This window comes from Pieris rapae, chromosome 5 (genome assembly GCF_905147795.1).
Source record: "Pieris rapae chromosome 5, ilPieRapa1.1, whole genome shotgun sequence".
In the NCBI taxonomy this organism is placed as follows: Eukaryota; Metazoa; Arthropoda; class Insecta; order Lepidoptera; family Pieridae; genus Pieris; species Pieris rapae.
The window spans coordinates 10833752-10855729 of NC_059513.1; the positions used below are offsets into that span (position 1 = coordinate 10833752).

At 32.1% G+C, this 21978-nt stretch overlaps 1 protein-coding gene across 1 annotated transcript in view; it reads right to left on the bottom strand.

The window, feature by feature from the left end:
* Window positions 1-20679, bottom strand: part of LOC111003515 — a 129297-nt gene extending 108618 nt beyond the window's left edge. The window contains exon 1 of the mRNA XM_022274054.2: window positions 20510-20679. The gene's annotated coding sequence lies outside the window, so the exon portion shown is untranslated. The remainder of the gene's footprint in view (window positions 1-20509) is intronic.
* Window positions 20680-21978: the final 1299 nt, after the last annotated feature.

Consider the following 21978-nt stretch of genomic DNA (forward strand, 5'->3'; position numbering starts at 1 on the left):
TGTCTGCACTTCGCTGAGTTTTGGCAGGGTGAGTTATTACTGAATCCTGACACCTTTTGCTGCTACGTCCTACATATAATTTTCATCTTAATAACATCGATAAAAATAATCTATATGCTAACTGGGTCCCTCTACGCCTAAAGTCTTTAAAGCATGCCAAATGTAGGATTATCAATAATGAAAACTTCAATTGTTTTAATTTAAAGAAGACTGAAAGTAAAATCAAATACACATCTGAAAAGTCTTTATTATATTTCTACTGATACCTCTCTAAGACAACAATAATATATTTTAGAGACAACAAACATACCTAAGAGATCTTTATTAAAAAAAACAGCGGACCTGACAGATGTCTTAAATACAAAAAATCTAAAGAAAACCCTTTTTTACTGGATTGAAGCTGATGTTAAATAACTTATAATTATTTAACGATAATTAGTGAATTCCAAATCGACACGAAATATGCATACAGTCTTTAACCTTGGTGCATTAGGTCAGTAGAAAATAGAATAATTATTTATATTAATTCAAGTCTAGACTAAAGCCATTTCTCTCACAATTCGACGACAATTTTATTCACATACAATTTATACCGCTGTTATTTAAAACGATCATACGTTTATCACACGTTAGAAAATAGTCTGAAAGTGTATTTTTGGTGAGTAATGAGACTTTCAGAGTCGTAATGGAGACTAATAAATATTAATGGCTATATTTATTTTAAAAATTTATATTGAATGCCTTAAAATAATTTTGCATATTTAGTTGGAATTTTATACGCAATATAATAATAATAGCGTACGACTATCAAAAAAATAGTGTCGGAGAGTTGGCTTCCAGTTCTTCTCTTCCGTTGTCCCTTGAGTTGATAATTGGCAGTAAATGTAAAATTAGAAGTTTTATATCTATTTTTTTTATTGAAGTTTATAAGTTTAGATTGTGTTGCCTAAATGAATAAATGGACTTTTTTTCTATGTCTTTCTTATTATTTTCTTTCTATCTAGTATGGGATGTCAGGCACAGGTGCCTATTAAATTAACAAATTATCACGAAACAGAAATTTGAGGCCGAGATCTAAAAAAAAAACGTCTAGCGCCACTGATATTTTATACGCTATAAACAGTTTATATACCTAATACGTAGTTAAATAATTTAGTAATCCTCGCAGCAGTTAGCAGTTAAGGAATCGGTTCTGATTCTGAGGAGTCAGGACGTGCATTCTCACCTCGGCTATGCTAATCGATTTTAATACTTTGTATGTGGCGCAATCAAGACTTGCTCCTATAGTACAGACAGCTGCAATCCATACATTATTGCATACAATAAGTTTTGATATGGGTGATCTGTGTATCTTTATCTGTATGCTAGAAACTCATTTTGAATTCTGCTACGCCCAACAACCAATTTTATAAGTTCCTCTTGCATACTTTAAAGGCATAGAAGCTTAAGCTTAAGCTTAATAAGTTACTATATTATCAGTCTCTCTATTTATCCCCTTACTAATTTTATCCTTATTATCCATACGACTGGTAATTCCGCCTTTCTTCCTATTAGTATATATAGGGCTTATTATTTTGTGTAACGGCCACCGAATTGTTCTTTGTCGTACATATTTTTATAGTTCTGTTAGTACTATAGGAACTTAAAAATATAATAACAAAAGCGATACAGCATATATGTACTATAAGATCACATTTTGCATTTAAATAATTTATTAGTAGGATTACTGCGAAACCCATGCATTAGGTAAATAAATGCAAATAATATATGTGGTAGGTTATATATGGTTTATTCTTGAATTAATGCTAATCGTGTTGAGACACGACAAAGAAACCACATCAGTACTATTTATATTAATGTAATAATTAACTTAATATTACGCTAGGCCAGCCCCTTGCGCTTGAATTGAGAACTGGCAGTAAATAATTTAGAAACATTTTTTTGTGTTATATGTGTGAACAAAATATATTTGATTTTAATAATCAAATCAAAGAATAACGTGCTAGCACCATAACACATAATTAACATTGCATACTCAGTCAGTGTGTTAGTACGATTAAATAGTTTCAACTTCCATGACCCCTGGACTATTTGTGGCCTGTTCCAGCTCCTGGCTCCACACAATAAGGTCATTACCGAGGCCTAACCCGTAAAATAAATGAAAACACTCGCCAATTTGCGGTTTTACTTGCTTCAATTGACTTGAACGCTATAATTGGTTTGCACAAATGCATTGACTTGAACAATTACGTAAGAGAACTTTTTGAAAAGTTTGAATTAATAGTGTTAGTAAATTATAGTGTTATAGTTCCGTAAAAGATGTTTATTGATTAATTTGTTATTTTTGTTTTTCTTTAATAAATAGAACAAATATTTTTATATTCCGTGCTAGCTGTTTTAAATCAATGCACAAAATAATACCAACTTTGGTTTGATTCCCTTTGTTGCACAGGCGCTTATTAAAGATTTTTAGAAGGCGCCTGGTAGATAGTTCCGGTGAACCCAGAGCTGGTGCCATTGAAATGCTGCCAGCATAAAAGGTACACTGCCACAGAGGACAAACTTTTTGAATTCGATTGAATTTTTTTATTATTATTTCTATTACTACGTAGGTATGTATTAATAACATCAAAATTACCGCTATTTACAATTTAAGATGTTGAAATATTTCAAAAAAATCAATCTCCAATCAACATCTATCGTTTAAAAGTGCATCAAATGCAAAGATAACAAACATAAATATTCAACTGTATGTTAATTCCAATCGAATGATGAATGTATTACGCGAGCTTTTTACTCAAATAAATGTAGATACATAAAAATGCGTTATTAAATACATCGTTAATCTCGCTAATGGTATAACTTAACAACTAATTAGCGTTAATTGAGAAAAAATAAAAACACGCCTACACCGTCTTCCACGGCACGGTTTAACAGAAGAATAATGTAAGTTTAAGGTTTTCTAAGGTACCTTCATGCATACATAAATATTAAAGCTAGTAACGATACAACTTTTTAGATTTGGCGCAACTGCCTAGATTAGATCTGTATCGATTTGGTTATCATTTGTTTTTCTAATGGGTTTGGTTTTTCTGTTATCACCTACAGGTGATCAGCCCTCCTTCTGTGCCCGACACACGTCGTCTTATTTGGGTATAATGCATGCCGATTACTTAGTTTTTTTTTTTAATTGAAAAGCCCATCCTCCAACAATGCAAACCATTGCCTAATGGAGATCTATTGCAGGTCCTTTTTTAAATACATAAAGCTCAAGTATTTTTTATTTATAATGAAACTTTGGACATTTAAAGAACTTTTATTGCTTCCGTTGCTTTTGTAACGTACTCTTTTTTTTAATACATAGGACCCCTACATACTAATCTATCAGACACGCGATCAGGCAGATCTGTCTTTGAGAAGCTAGGCACTAGGCAGACAGGGAGTGTTAAATCTCATTCAGTTTTTTTGTCACAGTCGCACGCGGGACTTGATTTTAGATTGAATCTATGTTAAAAGTGTCCAGAATCCCTGTGGCCAGTCACATCTGCGCCATATAAGCTTCCACATTTTTTATAAAAGGTTGAAAGATAGTGTAGTAAATTAATAAGAATTGTATAAATGTTATATATACATGTTGAATATAAGCGTATAAATTACCACTTTAATAGTATTTGAATAGAATTCAAATAAAACAAGCAACATTTCTAGTTATGTATAATAGTAATTGCTTTTAAAGCTTATTGAAGTACATACACGATTAAATTACAAGTTTAAATATTTTAACATATAAAACGTGGCGGTAAAGCAGACTACATCAATGTGTTTTCAAATTTTCGCTTTCATTATTATTGGTAACTGTACCGCGTGATTCCAAGGTTGCGAAACTAGCGCTACGGATGAGCAACTCTTCTGAACTCCATAGAAAGTTTCAGTACGGTACAAAATATAGAGAGACCCCACATCTCTACACAAGGCCAAGGAATCAACTCGGTCTACATTGAATATGAAATTCATAATTAAACCTCTTCTTCAATATCTAAGTAGCATCAATCACTAATTACTAAACAAATAACTAATCTACAATTTATAAGATTGACCAAGTAGGACCACGGGGGGAAACTAGTTGCATAATATATTATTTTAATGAAACCAATCAAACGCTTAGTACACGACACTGAACATTATCAGATTTATGATAAGCACGCCGGCAGCCGGGTGTTTTGACAATGTTACTGTTTCAAAGAATTGCCTAATGATTTAATTAAATTTTGCTTAGTAATTTATTGTTCCAACCAAATTTGAATATGTATATTGTTAACTTGTATTAATACTGAAGTGTAATAGACATCATATATTTGGAATTATTAGTGAAATCCTGTTTTCTAAACATTTCAACAAGTGTTGTCTACTCGCTTGTGTTGTCCAGATTTATAGACATTGTTAAACCATAGAAAAAATTGTACTTAATGGATTGTATAGTAATGGTGTACGATGTTTTGTGGATAGAGTTCTGTAATCCGAATGAAATGAATAAAACCAATTCTTAAAAGGCCGGCAACGCACTCGTGAGCCCTCTGGCATTGAGAGTGTCCATGGGCGCGGCGGTATCACTTAACAGCAGGTGAGCCTCCTGCCCGTTTGCTCCCTGTTCTATAAAAAAAAAGAAAGAAATTAATATTTTTTTCATATATTTTTAATATCGTAAATCATTCATTTCTTCATCATATAAACGTAGATAAAAAGCAATATTTTTGTAAACTTGCCTAGTCGGCATAGAAAAAAAACCGTCAAATTTGATTTCGTGATTAGAATGTCTTGTAAGCATAATCACTTAATAAAATAATTGATATACCCAACCATGTATTTTTCGGCCTAAAGTCCATGGTAGGTGCGGGACCATTTTGAACAACAAATAACATTATTTATATAACATTATTATCATCATATCAATAAATCTATCAATAGCATAAATAATATTTATTAACGAAAACAAGAAATTGTATAGAAAAATAACTTTAGAAGCAATCGAAGTTCCAAAAGATCGGCCTCCTATAACAGCATAAAGGTCTTGACAATAATAGTTCTATTGACCCTAGCTCCGTAGATCACCAATTCTATCTCCTCATCGCATGGTGACAGTAACGGGAGCCTATATCCAACTTTCACCTAATTACGACACCAACACGTTCATAAAGTACTGTATTTATTACCTCTGCGCTATTCATTTATAATTAGGACGTGTTCAATTCTTTTGGTAGGTTAATAATTTGAACCATTTCCGTATATATATTAATTATTAATGTTTATCCCTGCGTTTCTATACGGAAAATTAAATAAGTATTTTTAAACAAAACGATGGTGTTTTGTTTCATCGCAATATTAAAAAAATATCAGTGGCGCTACAACTTTTTTAGGTCTCGCCTTCAGATTTCTGTATCAGTTTGATGATCATTTGTCTGAAGCATACCGTCAACTATTTGGGTCTAAAGCAAGCCGGTTGCCTCACTATATTTTTCTTTACCGTTCCAGGGAATGTTAAATGCGCACATAGAAAGAAAGTCACCCACGGTGTACAACCGGGGATCGAACCGACGACCTCAGGTATGACAGTCGCACGCTGAAACTACTGAGCCAAGATTTTTTATTGAAAACCCTTTATAAAAAAAATAATTAAAGTAACATTTCTCTGTGATCTTTCAAAGTTTTAAATAAAATACGTTGGACCCAGCTTTATAATTTAATTCAAAAAATGTGATAAATGATGCAATAAAAACGGATTTTGCAAATTACGGAAAAACGGATTTGCTAATAACTTGATCCATTATTCGTGGTGGTATTTGACAAATAAATGTTCATAAATGAATAATAAAAACACAAATCACTATTATGAGTTTTGATGATATTATTTACGGCTTTGATGACTCGTAAATAATATTATCAAACAATTCTTTATTAATGGCACTTAATAACGGTAATGCAACAAAAAAATCATGATAGCTCTATCAGTGTCAGAGGTTGACTTATTGGTATAGGTCATCTAGAAGCGCTTATTTTGCTCAGGTCAACCGTGCTGACAACTGCGCTAAAATTTCATATATATCTCTGGATAGCTCAGATGATAGTTCAGAGTATTGCCGCTAGCTTGGGCATGATAATGTGTTGATAATATAAATAATACTTGAAAATATTATAACAATATGTATAAACTTTGTGTTTCAAACAATTTTTTTTAGTTAGGTAACAAACGGGCAGGGGGCTCGCGAGTGCCTTGCCGGAGGGGCAGCTCAAGCCATAGAGCTGCCTTAAAAATGCTCAGTCACGGAAAGACGGCTGTCGAGGTGATGGAATTTCGTATTATGCCTCGAAGTCCAATGATGAAACGAAGCCCATTAATCCGAACAACAATTCAAGAAATAATACTCTAGGTCCCACCGTGCGTTGATGATATCTACGAACCAATAGGGCGGGGAATATTAAACAAAAGTTCAATGAAAAGTAAATTAAAAATGATGTAGAAGGCTCATTGTAAAATAATATGCTGCCTTACTTTCGCATATTAGAAAACCATTACCATATAACTAGGATTGTCACATACTATTCAGGTACATAGTAATTTCGCCGATAGCCGTAAATAAAGAGGCTTGCTATAATTGGGGCAGAAACATAAGATAATTATGCGCATAATTTGATTAGTAGAAACATAAAATGACTGTGGAGCCTAGTTATTTAATAAGGTTAGTTGATTTTGTTTAGACTACACTTAATAAATTGTTATACTACAGGTTGACTATTCTATAGTTTAAGTAATAACCTTTAGTTTTGAAGGGGCAAATATAATCATCATCATTTTGATGTCAATCCTTAAATTGTTAGAATTATTTTGGAGAACTCAGATAGTGACATTATGGATTAGACCAACAAACTAGGTAGGTAGGTAGGTACACTGCCACAGGGACCAAACCTTTTAAATTTGGTTCAACTTTTTATTTTTCCATTTTTCATTTTGAGTATTGTAAAGATACTGATGGTAAATAAAACATTATTTAAAAAATGCAGTCAAATCAAAATCTGGTTTAGGATGTCATGATATCAGAATAAATAAATATCGTATAAAGATCGTAGGGTCCTTTTAATTTAACACAGATATGATATTATGATTAATATAGTAATGACTTTTGTCATTACATATCCGTTGCCTTATTTTTACTATTTTTGTTAGAATTAGCTACATTACAGAATTTAACGAGAATAGGCAGAACTGGAGTTGTATACAATTTATGTCTTCATAGAGTTAAGTAGTAATACTTTTGTTTTCAATTAATTTATTAGTATAGTAAACACGAGATTGTACTCATGAATTCCAACAGATCGCGCAATAGTATTTAGTTCAAACGACCGCTTTAAATTCTTGTCTTACATTCTTAGTAACGTAGTGAAATACCTAATAAGTGATTTTTGATACATACGTTACTTTAAAAAAATCGTTTTTTCTCATGTGACTTTAAAGTATGTTTGATCTGAAGATTATTATAAAGGGCTTACAAAAATATCAGTAATTATAAAAAAAATGATTCATTTAAGTATAATATTTTAAATTTATGCACATTATCCCGGCTATGCACTAATATCTATTAATAACCCTAGTATTCAAGTCTAGATTATAAAAATTAAATGATGCATTTATAATTGCGTAAATTAATTGCGCCAGCATCTCTCCCTCATCTAAAAACTATAGAAAGATGACGTAAAACCTTAACCTACCATTTAAATAATACACTCGCCTCTTATCAACGTCTCATTTATATCTTTAAAAATATCATCAGATACAGCTATTTATATTTTTACTACGATTTCCTAGAATCCACCGTGTTTTTAAAGCTATTGATCACTGTTACGGTTATTTGCAGAATCTCAGACATTTCTTGTCACATTTAATTGGATTATCGCCAAAAGGTGGTCCGATCGGTCTGGGAGGCGAGTGAATAGAATCGCTATGTTGTATGAACATAATATAGTGAATCGAGCCATGTGCCATTTATACTTTGAAGTTTTAAGTAAGCTTTACTTAGGGCTGTTCATAACGTAAGGTTATAGAAAGGTTTGATTTACGTCTTCCCAAGTTGAAATAAAAAATTAATTGAACTTATTAATTTAACTTCATATACCGTATTCTTTTATTATCGAGCAGTGTTGGCGTAGTGGCTTCAGCGTGCGACTCTCATCCCTGAGGTCGTGGTTCGATCCCCGGCTGTGCACCAATGGACTGTCTTTGGGCGCAATTAAAATTCGCTTGGACGGTAAAGGAAAACTTCGTAAGGAAACCGGCTTTCCTTAGACCCTAAAAGTCGAAGGTATGGCAAGCTCAGGAGGCTGATCACCTACTTGGCTATTAGATCGACAAATGATCATGAAACAGATACAGAAATATGTGATTCAGATCTAAAAAGATTTAATTTTATTTTGTATACGATTTCGACTATTGTTTTCTTATTGTCTCAACACCATATTGAACAAATACATGCAAATAGGTTACTTTTTTTTATTCATTCTTAATTTTTATCAAAACACGTGACTTTTTGAATCATGATAGTATTAAGTCGTGAAAACACTAATGAAGAATCTGATTAAATTTTAATTAGGTAGGATGACATGTAATAATACTCATTTTTTATTTACTGAACTTATAAAAATATTTTCCTGAATAAAGTAGCGAAATACCGAAATTTCTCGATAAACAATTATCATGTAAATAGATAAAAATAATAGTAGACAGCGGATGAAAATGGGTGGTCTTACTGCTATAACAACTTCTTGCAGTTAAAATACTTTTACAATACTTTACAAAACATTTAAGATACTAATTACTGTAAGAACTATGTAGGATGAAACCAATATTAGTAATGTCTTGTTTTTGTTTTACTTTAATAAAAATTCAGTGAATAAATATATTTAATTTATTACGAACAAAGCAAACTGTTATAACTACAATACACAAATACAATATGATTGTGAATATGATGTCACTACAATATCATAATATGATATTGTAGTGACATCTATACTTAATAAGTACAGGTTAAAATAAAAAAATCCTTTTTAATAGCTTAGAAAATATATCTTTTGGCTAATAACTACTGAATGCCCAATTCAAAAATTAAATTCGATTAACTCTTACGAACATTTTTATATGATAGGTCTAGGATCTCGAGATAGTAGAATGAAGATGAATTCTCAACTCAATGTCATGGACACCTGTCGGTATGTGTCATGCACACACGTATAACCGCATGTGAATTCGGCGTAGGCGCAGCGGTGCAATTACCCTCTGATATTATCCAGTGATTTTAATGTTATCGCTTTTAGGGCTGTGTATTGCATAAAAGAGACTTAAGAAATGTGCTTATTTTGTTTTGACAACTGTTGTAAAATTGAATCAGATTATTCAATATTTTGTATTTTATGTACCTATATTTCTGTTCGCAGATTGGCTCGTAGGTAAGAAATTTCAAATATATTCTTTGTCTCATTGATTTATGAGACAAGGGTGTAAGAATCCAAGCACGTGCTATGTTTAGAAGACATACAGCCCGTGCTATTGGAATATAAATACAGAGATGCAAATACGTAGGGCCATTGACAATTGACGTTTAACGGCATCTCTTGGAATAGAGCCTCCATTGATAGAATTGGATATAGACAAAGAGCAAGATATGTTTTTAGTAAAGAGATTTCCTGTATGAAATAATATCTAGATTATTACTAAAATGCCGCTGACTGTCAAGTACTGATAAGCTAAACTGAAAGAGGATATTTCACCTCTTATTTATGAGAGGAAGTTTCTTCCAACAAGCACAAATTTCACCAGCCATCAAAAGATTTATTGGATGGAATACCAAACCCTGGCCAACAATCACTGCTGGATTACATAAGTAATAAAAATAACTAAAATTAATAATAAATACGAATTTCGAAAAAGTAATCTTTAACATACCTATCTCACATTCAAATATCATAGTATTTATGTTAGAAAATAGATGTTAAAGTGTCAACAAAATTTACAGCCCTGCGCACCGCATAGTGATTACCTCCTGCGCGCGAGCAGAACATGAATAATGCATAAACTTGTTAAAAACGCGTCAATCTCCCATTCTGTTGGTTTATCACTCGCAAATGATAGTGTCGAGGCAATCTCGTCTTACTTGTTACCCTTAGTATGTTTTTCCTTTATAACAACATACGGGACTCGGACGTGTAAAACAAAAAAATAAGGTTGTAAGTAGTATATCTTTAGACGTTTTGAAGTGAAACTTCTTTAGGCGCATGAGGGCAATTTTTTTACGGATGAAAAGTCACAAAGAATTGCAGCGTTTTTGTCAAAGAAAAGTGAGACAGCGATTCAGACCGATTGAGAGAGAGTGAGAAAGAGGTATCAAGAAAAATTTATGCTGATGGTCGATGTATTTGTTTAGTAGTTACATATTAGAACTTTAGATGACATTTTCACGAATTTATTTATTTATATATTCACACTGTTTACACACGCGGAGTGATCATATGATGCAGCTTTTACCTTATAATAATGAATTTACAAAGAAGTTTGACTTCGTACAAGTGTACTTTGTACACACGCACTTTTTTTACTATAAATGTATTACTACTCGTACTACTTACTAAATACTTACTTAGTAAATACCGCATTAGTCTACTTGTTAGCAGGTTCAAGGCAGGCAACTACTGGTACCGCACTTAGGTTTATAGATTTTTAACGAGTGTGCCATTCGTTGAAGCTGAGATACAATAGTTTTAGATATATAGTTATTTTTAAATTCGACAACTCTAAACTCTCTTACTTCACTGAACTGAACTTTCCTCTAAGTGGTTTCATTTCTATTTAATATTGTACCCGTCAATATATTATCATAATTCCTATTGGCAAATGCGTCATGAAATAAGAACCTGGCAGGGGTCTGAGAATCGCGTGCAAGAAAAGCCTGGTAGATGGCAATTAATTTAAAATTGGACGTAATTTAAGACCACTTATTTACATTTCCTGTCGAGAAAAAATCAAATCACCTTAATTAATATTTTCCCAGGGTTCCTTTCATTTTAATGTAACAAGTGAATTAAATATAATATAAAGATATTGCACCCAAAATGTTATTAGACAATGATCAGCACCAACATTCGAATGGAGCTGGCACTTTAAAGAGAAAATAAAGAGGAGAGTAATTTAAGCTTCTGAAGATGAATAAAGAAGAATTTATAAAATAAAATCATAATAAAAGACTAAATGACAAATCTTAATATATATATATAAATCTCGTGTCACAATGTTTGTCCTCAATGGACTCCTAAACCAATTAACCGATTATAATAAAATTCGCACACCATGTGCAGTTCGATCCAACTTGAGAGATAGGATAGGTAAGATCTTTAATTATAGTCGCAATTTTATTTTATTGCAAATTATTTATTTATTATTTGATACAATTCTAACAGATGGCGCTGAGTTAAAGGTAGTTTAGTTTAAGTCCGTGTCGTGGTACCAACGTTTCACATAAGTTCTCCTACGGTTTCCCTTGATTAATTTACTACTATGTAATATAACAAAAACCTTAGCCACAGCAACGCTTGGCCGAGTCTGCTAGTGGTGTATAAAATATGTTGTTCTTTAATAACTAATTTATATTTGCCCGCAATAAAAAATAATAAGGAACACTTGATTTTTTCTGTTAGATATTAATGAAACTTTAATTACAAGTGTCAGCAAACTGTGTAATCCAAAGATTAAAGTTTGTGAAGGCTGATAACCTCCATGTCTTATCAATAAAACAATACGAGAAAGGTACCTTTTGGGTCTCGTAATTTCTGTAAGACTAAATAGAAAACGCATTACTGGCGTCTGGATGCTGCATCATACCATATGCATATATTATGTAAACATCGTGTAATCAATTTAATCAAGTTTTATCTCTAAGGGTTGTTAAATAAAACTAAGATAGAAAGGCAGGATGTAACTTAAGGACACTTACTTTATATTATGTTACAGCTAAATCGGACATTTTATATATCAGTTAAATGTAAATTTCAAAGGTTTGCTTATGTATCTTATACATTATATAATAATAAATGAAATTAAAACTTTTACCATAAAGTCTTGTGATTCTGGTCAGTGATTCTCAACCCTAAGGTTGTCCATCCAGCCTTGGCCCTGTACCAACACTGCAGGGTCACCTAAAGCTATATTGGATATTAACCGAAGACACCAAGCAATTAGAAATTGGGCAGGAGGGAAATGACAGGTGTTCATGATGAGGTGATGTGACAGGCGCCGGGTGTTCCACCATCACCACGTTCAGACTACAGCTGAGGGAAGGGAGGGAAATAAGAGGAGCCAGGGAGTTGTATGCCGCAGCCCATCTTTGTCGCCTTGGGTTACACGGCGTCGCTATTTCACCGTGAAACGCGTTGTGTAATCTTGGGCACGCAGACGATTACTGAAGATTTATCCTTATTTCCTTTGTCCTGATTTGTTTAATAAAACACATGCTCGTACGGTAAAGTTTTGCATGTCTTTGAGTAAAAAAATCGATGCGTGTCAGACACACCAGGTCTAAATAAACAAGTGATGGAATGGGATCTTCTTACTAAACCATAAAAGCCTGAGTCGCATTTGATAATTTGAAAATAAACAGAATAAATTCTTAATTGCAACATGTACTTTCATCTTCGTTAAACCAGTTCACACGGGTTCGTTGCATGTTAATTTACAGCGAATATTAATTAAAAACAACTTTATAGTAAATATTAATCAGAACTGGTTGCTCTGATCGTATTAATATTATCTATAGTCTGCTCTACTTGTCTATTACTTTGTATTCTCTGTGGGGGGTTGATTATGCTATTATTTGTTTAATTTTTCCTTATATGTCTTTAAATCAAACGCCGAACAATGAGGAGTAAAGTAAATTAATCAATTTTTGTGAGCTCTCGTTTTAAGGGAGTATTTGATTTCACAAATTAATTGTTACGTTTTTATAATAGTTTCATGAAATGAAAAGAAAATATTATGTATAGCAGAGGTTCTAGTGCATTTTATTCTTATTCAAATAATGATTCACCGTTCGAATTTAGGGCTTCTGGGTTTATAATAAAGACTTGCCTATGTGTCACGACTATCTTACGGACGGTAATCCGCGTGTAATTCTGGACATAGTAAAATATAAGATTATCGAGATTATCTGGTCAGTAGCGTATTGAAGTTTTGCCAATTTTAAACCTATGATCCACTAATAGGAATTGCTCACAATTGGCAGAAATGCATGTGTATAAATATTACACACATTCTCTAATAAAAGCATTTCCTATGTTACCGTTAACATTTTTTTTTCAATATGCTGTAATGTAGGTGGAAGTGCGCTAGGCAGTACTCGGTGGGTCGAGCAGGCGCGCTGGGATTACCGACAGCATTCTACTTTTAGATATTCTAGAGTCTTGCATGAAAAATTCAATATAAACATAATGCAATGATGGCCACTGGCAAATGAATCTCTACTCCGACTCAATAGCAAAACGAGTATAGATTTTTATGAGACAGATAAAACCGTAATGATGTTGTCATGAACGGTTATATGGCAGTAAAACTGTGTGACTTCACTATTTATTATATACAATTTCATTTCCGTATTTTTACTTCTTAAAATGAAGGTATATTTAACAGTAGATAAGTAAAATCATTTATAGAAATTGTCCTCCATAAATTAGTTTAGGTCTTCGCCGAGACTGAAATGTATATTTTAAAATTTATGGTTTGTATACAATCATACACATTACAATACAATCACACTGTTTCATATTAATTTCATCACAATATTACATATTATAAACGTCATTGTTGTCATACTATATAAATGTATGTACCAATTTAGACATATTTTTTTAAGGACAAAAGTAAAATCATAAATATGTAATGATTTTAGTACGAAAAACATTAGAGACTAAAAGTAGACACGCCCTTTAAGCAATTCTTGTTTGTATTAGGAATAGACAAACACGAGATTAACTTAGAATAATCTTAATTTATTTACAAGGGATTATTTAGTAACGGAAACTCGAACACTTAAATATTACTTTAAGGTTTATGACTTTTTTATTCGTTTTGATAAAATAAAAAATAAAGTTATATAAACTATACAATTAGTATTTATTTAGTTCGTAATCCTTCATCTTATATCAATTATATGAAACAAAAAACAATAATTGTTCTTACACAAAGCCTATAATAATTATTAGGCAACCTTCTAAGGGTTTCGTAAAGTATTAAACAGCCAGAGTAATTAATAATATAACGAGGATAATGATTAATGATCCATCGGTTTTATCGCGAATGTTTACGGTAATGTACGCAAGTAGACATTTCAAATATCAGCCGTAAAAGAAGCCTTTAAAGTTGTTAGAACGTTTTTATATGATTTGACATAGTTATGCACTTTATAGTTAGCTACATGGAAATTCGTGTAAACAATACTGTTAAAAGATCAGGATTAATGTGCGGCTGCAGAGCTTGGACGCGAGAAGCAGAAGCTACTGGTGTAACGCAAAATATTGCGTAAATTCTAAGGACGACAAGTAGTTTCAGAAAAATGCCGAAATAGAAGAGTTGTTTTAGCCCTTTTTAGCCGTTTATAAGCCCTTTGACTTCATTAAAGGCACCTTGGCGCGCATGGGCCAAGATTGGCAGCATATATATTGGCAGCAGATAGCAGTAGACCACCATTACATAGAACTCTTTTACAATCACAGAGCCAGTGTTCGATTTATCTTACCAAATAAATAAATATTCTTAGAGAAATTTTCTTACTTCGATGGTTATGAAAGTAAAGATTACCTAAGTAGCGTATCTGAAAATTATCACAATCAATCTTTCTTAGTAAATGAGGCTTCAATTTTGCACTAATGTGTAGCATACCTTGCAGACAAAGACGATCGATATAGCATCGATAGTGGTTTTGTTATTTTATTCTTGAGTGACAAGATATAATTAAAGTGCAACAAGGACACACTGACTGACACTCTATTTAGATTCGGCTATTTTAAAACGATTGAAGATGGCGTTAAGTGATCTTATTTTAACGCTATCGTTAACCAGTTTACTTGGTAACACATGTGATTTAATTTAAATATTTAAATTAATTAATAAGTAAGTATATAATAAGTCCTCAGATTGATTCACGTTAAAACAATAATTGCTTCTGGTTGAATACACTATGTAGCATTTATGCACCAAAGATAAAAACAGTAGGTTGTAACGACCAGTGGCTCTACATGGGTAACACTGAAAATGTTGAGAACTGGCCAGTTAGAAACATTAATGAAAACTTTTTTTTAAATTTCAATATTGCATTCAATTGTCATAAATTGTTTTTATAAATTGGCGGGAAATCTTAAACTCTTGAAAATTAAGCTTACGCGAGATTAGGTGAAATTTTCCATCAATAATTTATTATGACTTTCGTTGTGTGCTTATTCAACAAAAGCTATGATATGCTGCGATTAGTATCTCTTAATGAAGCGTCGACTCGTGCCACTATTTAAAATTGGTTTAACGTGTTCAATCTCAATTATGATCGGCGTAAGGAACGTCCTTTAACAGCGACTACCGAAGATAAAATCAGTGCTGTGTGACGCATGTTAGAGGAAGATAAGAATGTGATCTATCAGCAGGACAAGCCCATGCATAGGTATGAATCAACTTCAAAAGATATTACACGAACATTTGGGCGTCAAGAAGCGTTGTACCAGATGGATCCCCCATAATTTAACCTACAACCAGAAACACCTTCACATGGACTGCTGACCAAATGATAGATAATTTCAACGGCGGTGACTCAAATGCTGTATTTGATATCGTCAAAGCTGGATATACTGCTAAAACCCCGAAACGAAAAATACAATCAGCTCAGTGGGTGTTAAAGAAAGGAAGACGTAAGGTAAAAAGACTATTGCCTCATTCTTTGGTTGGAAAGGTCATTTTGCGACAGTTGTGCTAGGAGATGGAAAGACAGTTACTGCAGACTGGTATGTTAATCGCTATTTGCCTGTTATCTTGGAAAAAATTCGAAAGAAGCGCCCTCGATACAGTATCCTCCTTCACCACGAAAATGCTTCAGCGCACACAGCAAAACGAACTAAACCGTTGAATATTTGACTATGGCAGGTCGAGATAATGAGTCATCCACTATTCAGTCCTGACCTGGCACCCTGCGACTTTCATTTATTACCAAAAACTAAATAAAATTCGAGGTACTCTTTTCTTAAGTAGATAGGCTTTCTGAGCGACAAGGCGAACTGCTTTCTACTACAGAAGAAAAATTTTTCGTTCAATATCAAACAATCAACGTTACTAATACGAGTCGTAGACAAAGCACTGCATAACAGTTTGCACTCTCAACACTGTCCAAGTTGTGATGCATGATAAAGTACTATTTACTATTTTGACATGGGCAAACTAAGTCTAAACCAAATACGAGGTAGTAAATTATGTTAGAGGCAAATAGCCGACAAGAACAATATTAACTTTAAAGCATTGTTTCATAATAACCATTAATATCTCCGCTTTATTAACACAATATGAAGGATGATGTCTATGATACATATATTATATAAAACAAATGACAAATTAACAAAATCAGATTGTTATTTATTAATTATTAATTTATTGCTTTAATCCTATAGACAACACCTCAAGTAATTTAAATTAAAATGGTACAACTCTTTTACTAAATATAACTCCGGAACATAAGGAGACTATTTAATAACTATAAAAAGTATTAGTTAATCCCTAGAGATATAACAATGTGGGAGACAAGTCTACATGCTTACATTTGCATTTAGTCTATTTCTTATATCTACGTACGTAAGGTTTATGACTGCATATCTATAATTAAAATGGATAATTGAAGTCTAGAAGTTTTTATGGACGGGTCATTGACTTGCAATGAGATTTCTGAGGGTAATATTTTGTTTCTAATTTGATGCCAGAGGTAATGTTAACCCTCCCCGGGTTTTCATAGCTATATTGATAGATAGATAGAAATTCCCCGTTTTTTCATACCTCTATCTATTTTCACTACCGTTCTATAAAATGCTACAAGTCTATATAAGGTGTCTCTTAACAGATATTTTCTATATAAATGTATTTCGACCTCGTAATGTTATTCGATTCGTCTTTCAACAAAAGAGCGTACAAATTCTTAAAAGGCCGGCAACACAACGCGAGTGCTCTGGCATCGAGTGTCCGTTAGTCCCCTGTTCTAAAGAAAAAGAAACGACTAAATCCTCTGACATAAAACTATCATTCCTCTTTTCAATTCAGACTTCATTTTACTAACATGAGCTAAGCAATGTACATTTAAGAGATTCCAGCTCTATCAACGAATTTCTATCAAATTGATTGGATGCTCGCATTCCTAGCTCTAGTATAAATTATATGCATACCAATCGTCATAATATATAAAAATTGTTTATAAGAAAATAATAAATCTGTGTTGTTGTTTAGGTGTGTTGGTAGGCGACGGTGAAGATCAAAGACATAGTTTGTACTTCATTAAATAAATTGGGTGCTTCTTTAAACAATTTATTAGTGGGAAACTTTCAATGTTTATATTGTCACGATTGATTGGATTGTGTCTTTTTTTATCACAGTATGAGACGTATAGAACTTCTGATTTTTAAATTATCGCTTATTGTTATTAATTAAAATTATAAATTGTGTAGTCAATAAGGGATTAACCATTTTCACAGCAGCAATCCATAGATCGCGTTAACTAAAAAAAATAAGTAAAGAACTGCGTTTTTATATGTTAAAGAAGTTAAATCGAAACGTGAAGTAGTTATGTGTGTAAGTGGTAAATCAACTACAAAGTCAACTAATAATGTTAAAAACTTACTTTAAGCCCCAATTAGATATGTTTAGGCAACTTAATAAAGTTCTTTGAACCAGAAAAAGCTAAACAAATATTGTAATTCTATATATATCTTTAATATATAGGAAAACATTATAATATTATAAAGACCTTCTAATACAGTCACAAGTAATAGCGGTTTCCTTGAATAACGGAATCATATGAACAAAGATACCGAGTGTCTAATAAAATTAAAATTAGTGAGTCATTGTATAATGAGGTGCTATTAAAAATCGACGATACTTCTCTAACCACTAAACAAGAAGTCAGTTAACTTTTCACTGAGCCTGACTTAAACAAACCATAGTACAATCACGGTTAAAAGTATAAGGAATATTTATCCAACTAATTAGTTATTTATAGATTGTTGCAATGGCATTAGGATTCTGGATGGATAGGATGGAGCTATAAAAAAAAACTTTTAGAAAAACCAATTTAAATCTTCTACATCTATCTCATATGTCGTATAAGTAATACTTCATATAATTATAAAATTCCGTCTTTTCCCTTACTTTTAAATTTAATAACATTTTAAGCACTGAAATCAAGAATATGTATTGGTTTATTACATTCAGTACTTCATTTAGCGTAGCTTCATTTACCGACGTAGCAAGAAGAAAACTCCACAATTAATATCTAAGAATAAAAAAGAATAACTCTGTAAAATACAGAGTGAAACAAATATCACAAGAAATTCTATTTGTCATTTAAATTTATTGCGTAATATTGATAATAACAGACAAAATATGTTACAATGCACCTGTTCTCAATAATATGAGCATTAATATATTTTTCCTACAAAACATACAATATTTTCTAAAAGTCGTTGTGGTGGAATTTAACGTTTGTTTTAATGAATTACTTTGTGAAAACAAATTTATGATAACGTTCAGACAAATTGCTTATTAGGTTTTTAATTTATTATTTCGTTATTATTTTTTATTTCTTAGTATAATCATGTAGTGAAAATTTAATAAATTATAAGCATTTATCTGTGTTTTGTGCCAAGACAGTTTTGCTAGATGTCTAGCGTATTAATTTTTTTACATAGGATTCTAAAAATAATTTGTATGGTCAAAAGTACCTCTTGGAAACATCTATCGAATTGCGTTTGAAAATTCACTAGACACTTGTGTGGCCGAGTGTGAAGAAAGTTTTCAAAGCTGTTGTTTACAAACCAAAACCGCTTAATGATAGCGGTAGCTTAGCACTCGACACTGTTTGCTTTTTACTCGGCTTAACCGCGTGGTTAATTTTAATTTTTAATCGATAATAGAAAATCATTTTTTGTAGCTGTTGATTACATTCTATAAATTTATCTATAAAATAATTTTAAGAGCTTGACGCAGTTTTTATTTCTGCATATAATATGTGAAATAGTAAGTCTTTACGTTTTTAATAGATAATGGTTGTAAATAATGAAAATACTACATCAAAGTAATTACTTGGTCCTCCCAATACTGTCTATTTGCAGTGATTGTAAAAAGTTCGCAAAAACAATTATACTGTCTGAAGTTTTAATACAGTTAAAACAATAGTTTTAACTGTATTAAAATATAATTTTAACAAGCATTGAACTATATAATAGTAAATATTTTATTTATATTTCATATATTACACTTTAGTTATATACATCTAAAATATATATGAATAATAGATGAAAAATAAAATAAATAAGATGTATAGAAGTTTTCAATAATAACACGTTCACAATTCCAACATTTGTAAATTTTGCCTCGTTATCCGAATTATTCTATATTCCTATCATTAGAGCTCAAACACGGCCGTTAAGTGTTTAACACATCTAGATTAAACTGCAAAGTCTAATATTAACAGAGATTTATGGCATTTTAGGGAAATAAACATTTCAAGTTTATTATACAGGCCATTTTGGGAGCTTAAATGACATTTATCGCTTTGAGTGGTAAAGCAATGCTTAAAAGGTTTATGTACCAACTTAATAATGTTATGAGCTACACATATTAGTACGAATAATAAATACTACTGTCTACGTAGTTTCCACGTCTTAGTCGTGAGTTTGGTTTTTGCACTTTCTGTTACTTAGGAACTTAAAGTTCTGGGTTTGATTGCAGAAAGTTGGATGTTTCCTAGATGGCGCTGATATTCTATAAGCACATCAGCTTATAAATTTAATATTTTTGTCGTCGGAGTTTTTGCAAAAGATTTTAAACTTTATGTAAATTTTAATATTTTAAAAATTCGTTTAAAAGTTTTTAAAGAATTCATGAGACGACAAACGTTTGTGCCGTTTTCTTCATCATTAAGTATCTGGCAATATATTAATTAACTGTAATTTAAATTGACATAATTATTACCTAACATAGTAAGCAGTCAATAAAACAGGATTAACAGATAATCCTTTAATATAATGCCCTCTTCTGATTAGAATGGACTAATAAATAAGGTTAATCTCTTGTGAATGCGACCGCGAACGTACGCTTAATACTTAGCAACGATGAACTTATATTGTAAAAGAAAACCTTAATTATAAATAAATAATAACTCTAAGTATGTTATTCTCCTACCTGTATAGAAATGGATCTGCTAAACTTCATGGCAATAAAACGCAAGAACAACACAAATTAGCACACCTTTAGTAACTAAGTATGAAATTTCACAACACTGCACAGCACTGAAATACAAAATTCGAAATTTTGCGCAGCCGGGAAAAGATGGACAACGAGTGTGCGCGCTGCGAACAAACTTCAAACTGAGCAACTGATGCGAGACGCCAATAAAACGAATGTATCTTTTTTCATTTATTTTGAAACTAAAAGAAAAATTGCCGAAGTGAGATTGACGATACCTTTATGTTCCACGATCGTTTCACGCATCGGACCACCGCGCGTCATAATTTGCAGGCGTCGTTTTTGACAGCCTAAGCGGATTGGGCGCGAAATTAGCGGAGTCCTAAAGCCTACTTTAGAATTAAAATTGACAGCCGTCTGCCTTGCACGAATTCGTGTTTTGATATCTTTATTTCGAGTGCATTTTAATCCTTGGTTTTAGTGTTAATTATGGTACAGTATCACGGGAGGTCTCAAAACCAAATATTCACTCACACAATGTTATACATATTTACAAATTTATCAATACACCTGACCTTTAAATGTATAAAAATTTAAACTAGGCTCATCTCATCTCAGCTAATCTCATCAGTGTTAGTACTTAGCGACTTTTGTAAGATAATTAAGAAATAAAATGTCTGGTTTTTAATGGCGATTGGATATTATCGAATGCTACCCATAGGTAATATAAAATTATAGCTAGTCGTAATCAACTGTAATTTTCTGAAACCCTTTACAACTATGTAATTAAAGATATTTCACGCTCGTTCACAGACAATTAAAAGTATAATTTACCTTCAACCACGATCACAGAGACAGTTAATGAAGAATAACGATGTTTATGTAATAATATTTACCACTTAATATGCAAGAAACTGGATGTTAGGGAAACTATGAAATGCGTGGTGGTAAGATATCGTTTCCGTGACTCTGCAGACACGTTTACCTAACATTTCCAGCGAGATTATATGCCATGTGTAGTAGTAAGATCTTGAAAGCAAAATGTCTTTATCGTTTGCCTCAATTACTTTGCCTTAATTTCTTACTCTAAATTTCGATTTTTTTTTGACCAAATTATATTTTTTTTTTAATTATACCTTTTTTTAAGATATATAATTTATTCCATAAAAAAACACAACTTGTTGTTGTTGTGGGATCCACGTAATACCAAGTCGGTAAATGTATTCAGTCCCTACTCATAATCTCCTAATACCGTTGTTTGGCTAACCAAACAACATCTTATAGCGACCACAGCGATATTCCTAATATTTTATTCAAATTTCCTACATTTATTCACCAATTATATTTACTCTTTAGAGTTTTTATAAACAGTCAGTTAGTGAGTACGGACAAACTTCAGAAATTTGACTACTTATAATTCTAAAATTACTGATTTAAATTGAATGAAATTTGTCATATACCGCGTT